The sequence below is a fragment of the Erithacus rubecula genome, assembly GCF_903797595.1.
Source record: "Erithacus rubecula genome assembly, chromosome: 4".
NCBI lineage: Eukaryota > Metazoa > Chordata > Aves > Passeriformes > Muscicapidae > Erithacus > Erithacus rubecula.
The window spans coordinates 39,577,806-39,585,587 of NC_136686.1; positions in this window are offsets into that span (position 1 = coordinate 39,577,806).

Below are 7,782 nucleotides of genomic sequence, written 5' to 3' on the forward strand. Positions count from 1 at the left end.
GTCTTTCCTATATCAGAAATATTCTCTCTTTGTATCCATAAACTTGCACAGCAAAATGAAATTTCCTGATGGGGACCCTGCAGAAAGATGGGAATATCTTTATTGTCTTAACATCTCTGTTTCCCTCTTCAGGTCTTATCTTTTTTTTTTTTTTTGGAGTGACTCATCCAGATCCTTCTGTGATTAAATCCAGATGTGCTTTTGGGGACAGCTGTGTTTGAAACTGTTCCCAGCGGTCCCCTTGCAGAGCCCACTCACATGCCTTCAAATCAGGGCTTCCAAAACTTTTATAGGCTGTGACAGTCCTGACATCATGTGTTGGAAAAAAAGGGGGAAGGAAGGGAGGGAGGGAGGGAGGGATTGAAGGAGGGAGTGAAGGAGGGAGGGAGGGAGGTCTAATGATTTCACAGGGGTGCCAAATTGAGCCTGGAGGTGACCCAGGCTGTTTGGGAGAGCTTTGCCAAGGTTTCATAGCAGAACTTGTCCAGAGAAGTGTGCACACAAGCCACACTGTGTCATTTGATCTAGAGCCAGTATTGGTACCTCAAGTAGATGGCTCTGATCACTCTGTGATGTAAAACCATTACTGGCATCTTGAAAGTGCATTTTAGGTCTTTGACTGCATGAATTCCCAGCCTGATCACCTTTAGCAGCTATTACATCATCAGTCTCCATGTGCAGCAAGGAAGAAAGAGGAATACCTTTAAGCATCTATCTATTTGGAGTTATTTAGGGTGTTTGTGTTTCCACTTATTCAAGAGGCCTCTGAAGAAAGTATGATTACAAATGATTTTGAATAAAGCTGTAGCTATGAACTTTGTTTCCATAGTGAAGACATGTGAAATGAGAGAAGGGGAGGATTGTGAAAAATCTTGAGATGGGAAAAAAGGGAGGCTGTCCCAGCTTTGGCCCCTCCCAGTGCCTTGTGGATTCCCAGAACTGATGCAGAAAAGGCCAAGGTGTTGTGAAAGCACTGCTCAGCAATAGCTAAATCATCAATGTGTTACCAACACTGTTCCAGTCACAAATCCAAAACATATTGCTGTATTCAAATTACTATAAAGAAATTTGGTTTGGTCCCAGTGAAAGACAATACATGAGGAAAAGGCAGGGATCATAATTGGGGAATATTTTAAATATTTACCTGATAGCATTATTTTTAAATGTCTTTTCTGTTTTATTCCATTGTATTTTTAGTTACTTCTGAAACATTCAATATGGCTTCTTGTCCTTGCTAAAATCAAGTAGGTTTAGATAAGTCAGCATTTTACCTAGTAACTTCTGAGGAAATAAAACAAAAACTTGTATTAAAATATAAAAAAGATTTTTGCAGTTAAGCCCTATTTGGGGACTTTATATAACCAGTAGAATATGAATTGGGAAAGCAAACTATTTTAAAAATTATTAAGAACTTTTCAGAAAAAGAAATTTGCAGGAAAGGTCAGAATAGTTTCAAAATTTGGAAAACAGCCATAAAATCATCTAATCAGCATTCCTTGGGGAACATTTATTCAGGGAAAAAAAAATCAGATTAACCAAAATAATTGCCTTCCAGAAATAATTTGATCAGCTCTCCATTTAGCTTGACATTAATTTGACCAAAAAGAGGAAAACAAAGTAATGTGTGGGCTGGAATCTTCTGTTTATTGTTCCTTCCTTGTTAAAAAGCTCACAGATAATTTTTATTGGTAGCAATTTGGTGTTAGTAGATAACCAACAATTTATTACTAGATTCATGCCATATTGCTTCTTCAACTTGCAAAACCCAATTTCTTTCATCGATAAAACACTTTTTAATTTATCACCTCCTGAGAGCACTTAAGCAACTGTGATTCAATTAAACCAGTGTTCAATGTCTGTGCCTGTGTTTCATACTTGGCTGATAAAAGAAAAAGATGGGGCACATTATACCTATTGATGGACTATAGCTTATTTATGGTTTTAACCTCTAAGTCTTTAACAGTCACATGAATTTTCCATGTGTGTGTGTAGAGTGTGCTGAGCTGATAAACAAAATCTGCAAATGCAACCAACACAGAGAAAGGAGAAGCATGTTTTGACATTTTATCTGTTTATGTAGTGAATCTATAGCTTTTGGTTTTGTCAGTTCCAGAGAGCAATTTTCTCTCCTTACATGCACAGCGGGGATGCCATAAGCACTATCAGTGTAACCTTTCCTAAACTGGAATAGCCATCAAAGTTATTTTAAGGGATTTTCACAGGGATTCAGTCTCTCATCCATTCTGTTTGCTTCCTAAACTCCTGTGATAGGTCTATGGGCAAATATGTAATTTCAGCTTGTGATATCAATGCATCAGAGAAAGGAGAAATATGCAGGTGAGGAAACTGAATCAGACAACTGCAAACTGATTTGTCCAAGGTCATGTAGAAAGAGCCAACAAACCTATTATATATATGAATATTCACATATATAGAGGGAGATAGATAACATAGATATATAGAAATATAAATATATAGATACATAGATATATAGATATATAGACGTATGTCCAGACTGGGTTTAAATTCAGAGTGGAACATAAAATTTCAGAGGTATCTAGTTTAGCTGAGGGAATGAAGAACACAAAAATGGGTAAAACCCAATCTTTAAAAATGTAAAAGGAAGGAAAAAAAACCCAAAAACATGATTGCACCGTTTTCAGTCTGTATTTAATCTGCCATATTGCTCTCACAGGGAAGCTTTGAAATAAAGACAGAATCTCAGAACACAAAATGGAAGGGTAGATAGTGAAAGGTAGTTGAAGTTCTTGATCTATTCATCAGGAATAGACCCTGATGTCTATTCCACAGGATCACCTGAATAATGACTTTGGAAGCTGTTCCAAGTCAGGGATTCAGAAGAGCAAGGCAAAATATTGTTTGTGTTTTTTATTAATTCACTTGTGCAAAATGAAGCTTTTGGGGATGTTGTCTCACAAGTAAACCCGCCAAGATAGTGTCTAGGAACTGAAATACAAAATCTTACTGAAACAGACAAATTTGCATGAGGCTCCTGTACTTAATAAATCCTGCACAGCCTATGGAAAAGGCTGGGTGAATTTAAAGAGCACAAAATTATTTAAATGAACATGAAAACAGTAAATTGGAGCAGGTGGAATATTTTTGTTTAAAATTTTCTTTGACATAGAATGTCTTTTAACAAACTAATATTTTTTTGCCAGGAGCTCTGATGTTTTATATTTTTTCCACTTATATATGTACCTTTACTGTAAATGAAGAGAGGAATTTTATAGGATTCATATCAGGTTCGTTGTTGAGGAAGAAATTTCCTTTTGCCCAAGAACTTCATTGTGTCCAGCAGGTAGTGATGATGATGACACAAAGGTGTCAGCTGTCAAGTGAAGGTAGGAACTGGAGATCCCCAGGGAAGGTGCAGTATTCCCCCAGAGATTTCTGACAGGAGTATTTATTGAAGCAGATGTGAGAATTAAAGATTCATAATAATATACTTTTTGTTTTATTATGATTTTCTCAAACTTTGCATCACTGAAAAGGTACAAAGGTTAGGGTTTTCTTGATTTTGTTTTTTTGTTTGTTTGTTGGGTCTGGGTTTTTTTCTCTGCTGACTCAGACTTTCTTCTGTGTTGTTGCTGCTCCTGGTGTTGCTCCCAGTTTATTTAATCCAGCTATTTGGGTAGGCATTCTGTTTTACTTTGTGTCGTGCTACAGATTTCTGGCTGTGGCTTCTACCTCTAATTTTGTACATAATGAACAAAATAGAAGAAAAACAAACAATAGCAAAATATGTCATGATCCTTTGCATCTTTTCCATGCTTTTTGTTGATCATATGCACATCATTTGTCATGCTGCCAAGAGCATCTGAGCTTCAGTCAACTACCTTTGGGACTGTAATTCCTTTATGATCTATTCTCCTATTTATTTTGTTTTGAATGATTTAGCTGTGCAGCTGGGAAAAGATACAGGCAAAGGTCTTTGGACTAAGTTTCTGTTGAATTAACATACCATTGGCTACAGGCAAAATGCATTTTGGGCTGGCAATTGGCCTTGAGAATGCAAATCAAGTGAATTTATTTTCCTTTTCAACTCCTATCTACTTGGAGCAGCAGACATTCTTATCACAAGTTAATGCTATGCTAGCAACATATTACAACCAGAGAAGGGTAATGGATACAAGTTCATTCATCTATTCATCTGTGTATCTTTCTATTTATCCTACATATGTTAACAGAACATGTCTGCTACACAGAATTCATTGTATTTAGTTTCTTCTGTTTAGTTCTTGCATATGGAAATACAACTGCATATTTTTTTTAGTTTCTTTTTTTTTTTTCTTTTTAATGATGTGAGGAAAGAGGAATATATGATTTGCATTATTATAGGGAAAAAATATGGCCAGGAGGTAGGTTGGGCAAATTGAGGTAAATCACAGGGTAAATAGATTATTAAAGTTAACTATCTAATGTACCTAAGAGCCCCCCCAGTATAGCTCTTTCTGGCTGTGTTTCAGAAGGTGCCTTTGCAGTCACATAGTTTTCAAAATATCTCTAGTATAGGTATCTGTGTTGCAGAAATCTATATATAATGGTAATCCAGTCTCCTTTTTCAGACTGCTAGGAGAAACAGCTATTCCTAGGAGGCAGCTCATCCCACCCTGATTAACAGACCTAAAATATCATCATAGATGTAAGGTTTGGTAATGCCATTTACCCTCCAATAAAAAGAATCTAGCTGAGTAACCCAAATGTGCCTGCCTTCTGCAGTTTGTTGAGATTAATGCCATTTACAATTTTATAGAATTTGAAGTCTTGCACTGTTTTTTGATATTGAGATAGAGTTGTGATCCAAAGCATGGCATGCCTGATGATAGTGGATAGTATCCTTTCATGATAAGAAATGCATATGCTGTGTATTCAGGATCCTTAATAATTCTGCAGTGATTGAGAATCAAATGTTGATCAGTATGCTTCAATACAAATATGAGATTTAATCATATACTTGAGTACGGTCATCAAATATTTATTCATGTGGATGGATAAAGATTAAGAATAAAGTTAGCATGATACACACAACAGATACTTAAAAGAAAAAATTACCATTTCCTTATGAAGTAAAAATTAATAGTTAATATACCTATGTACCCTTGTGGATGTATCTTAGATAGAGACTTACATTTGTGACCCAGCAGGTGGTGAGAAATTTGAACAGCTCAAAAATATCAAGGGGTTGCTTCTGAAGTAGCTGAATTAAAATTCACTTGCTTTAAATAATGATATGAAAAATCTTGAACTGAAAATCCCTGTGCCTGTCTAGCTGCAGAATCCTAGTTAAAGGGAGCAGCTGAGGTAGAGGAATAATAAAACTGTATGTGTGATATGAACCTATCACTGCTGGGGACTGAGATTAGCCCAGAGAGTCAGCATAGCCAATCTCTTGGCCATCTGCCCCTGCAGTTTCTTGACCAGGTTGCAGGACAGGTAGTGCCCTCCCTTTTGTGCTATTAAAAGTGCCATGTGCTGTCATCTGCATCAAGGTATTTGACACAGTCCAAACTTCTCACATTCTGAACTGAAACCCATCAGAGCAGGCTTGGACTGAGCCATAAGACATTATCCTACAAGAGTTGTCCATTGAAGCATTAAACTCACTAAATATAAACTCAGAGTAGGCAGTGCATAACTAAGCTATAAGAACCAGCCCTAAATGAGCTAAAATGTTACTGGAAAACAGGAATATGTGTTTTTTCCCAAAGTGTTTGATCTCACTAAAGAAACTCTTCTGAACCAAGACTCTATGGTAGTTCATTTAAAATTGGATATTTCTACATGGCTTTGTCCTCTTCACACATAGCCATGTCTTCACCAGACTTGTCCAAATTATAGCAGAAAATGTTTTTATACATGTGAAATTGCTGCATCAGAAATATACTTCATGGCGAAAAGACAGGAAAAAAGACAAGAAAAAGAATTTAACTATAAATATTTTGCTCTTTTTACTCTGACTTCTTCTACCAAAATTGAAAAGCTTGATGAAGTTATTTTTAAAATTAATTTTCTCAGTATTTCTGTGTACATTTAGTATATCTGTGTATATTATTTCAAAATATAATTTCCTTGATAGAAAGCCAAGCTATCATTAAAATATTTATAAATGCTTTACTAAAATATGAGAAACTAATTTTATTTTTTTTTCAGAACTATATCAGGGACCAAACATTACTTAATTACCAGGTTTTTAATACTAAAGATTACAGCCTCAGAACAAAGGTTCCCATATCATGAAAATTATAATTTTGAGGAATGTGCACTTAGTTAATCAGTGCTGTGATATACACAAGAAAAGCATCTTTAAAAGAAACATTATTTAAGAAAATCTGTATTATATTTATAATTATATATGATATCTATTAAGAATCTATATTATATTTATAATATATTTAATCACCAAAATGAAGGTGATTTAGGAAATCTATTTGGTCAGTAGATTCTGTTCCATTTTTCCTCTTTTTTTCTTTTTACAGTCTTTTCAAAACAGCAAGTACCAATACCTTTTGTAAACAACAGTAGAGGAGGTGTGGAGAGATGGAGAATCTAGGTGTACTCATCACTGGCTGAATACCATTTAAAGAGAGCAAAAGAAAATAGAGAACCTTGGTTACACAAAGACTGGTTCAAGAGAGGACAATTCCATTAACAGTGTAGAGAAGAGAAGTGAATTAATGAATCACACTCATAAAGGATCAGACTGAGGGTGAGGACTCAGCCAGCATCTGGAATGAGAGGTCTACATCAAGCAAATGGAAATACCTCAGCTGCCAGTACTTTATAGCCATCCACCATTCTTTTATTATTTTCTTTGTTACTTTAATTGCACTGGGAATTGTTCCTTGCTGTGAAAACCACAGCATCATTCCTTAAAGAAATACAACTGGTTTTGTATGTGGTTTTTTTAATTTCATAACACATTGTAAGACTATAATTTACTTTTAATTTACAAAATACAGCAAGATTTTCAACCTGAGGACACAGAATATGCTCTAGTGGAATCTGGCTATTTCTTATATCAGTAAATCAAAAACATTTCAAATCTCTGATGCAGTCAAAAAAATATTAGAATCTAAATGTATGTAAAATAGTTTCAGAGAAAAAAAAATCAAAATCAACTAGTGCACAATTGAATTAACTATCCCCCCAAAACAGTTATTAGATTCTGATGTCTCTTGATGTTATGTGCTTTTGTGACAGCAATGCTTGATGCTGATAGCCTTCTGACTTTGTAGGATGGAATTTCCAGTTGGTAAAATGTAATAAGTTGTTTTGTCTTTGAATTGACTCTTAAATAAATAAATAAAAAAAAAAAAAAAAAAAAAAAAGAGCCAAGCTAATTATTTATTCTGAAAGCACTTTCACCTTGTCCTCCACTTTTCAAAAGTGTATTCAACATTGGGCAAACAAAGCAAAATTGATGATGCACTGTTAGAAAGTAACTCTTCCAATGCTGTGCAGTGGTACAAGTTCCTGGGGAAGAACAATTTTAATCTTTTCTATTTCTAAGCAGGGGACATCCTCAAAAAATGAACATTTTTGTTGTTGTTGCCCAATAAAACAAAGGAAGAGGTAAACAAACTGTTAATGAATCACAAGGAGCAAAATCCTACCTGCCGTAATTCCACTAGGGTTTCATGCACATTTTTTGCCAAAGACATCAATGGTGAGGCTAGAATCCACTGTACAATGTCAGATTCTCTTCTTGGTAAAATAAGCACATTATGTTTTTTCAGGTGAAAATTTCTAAGGCCTCAT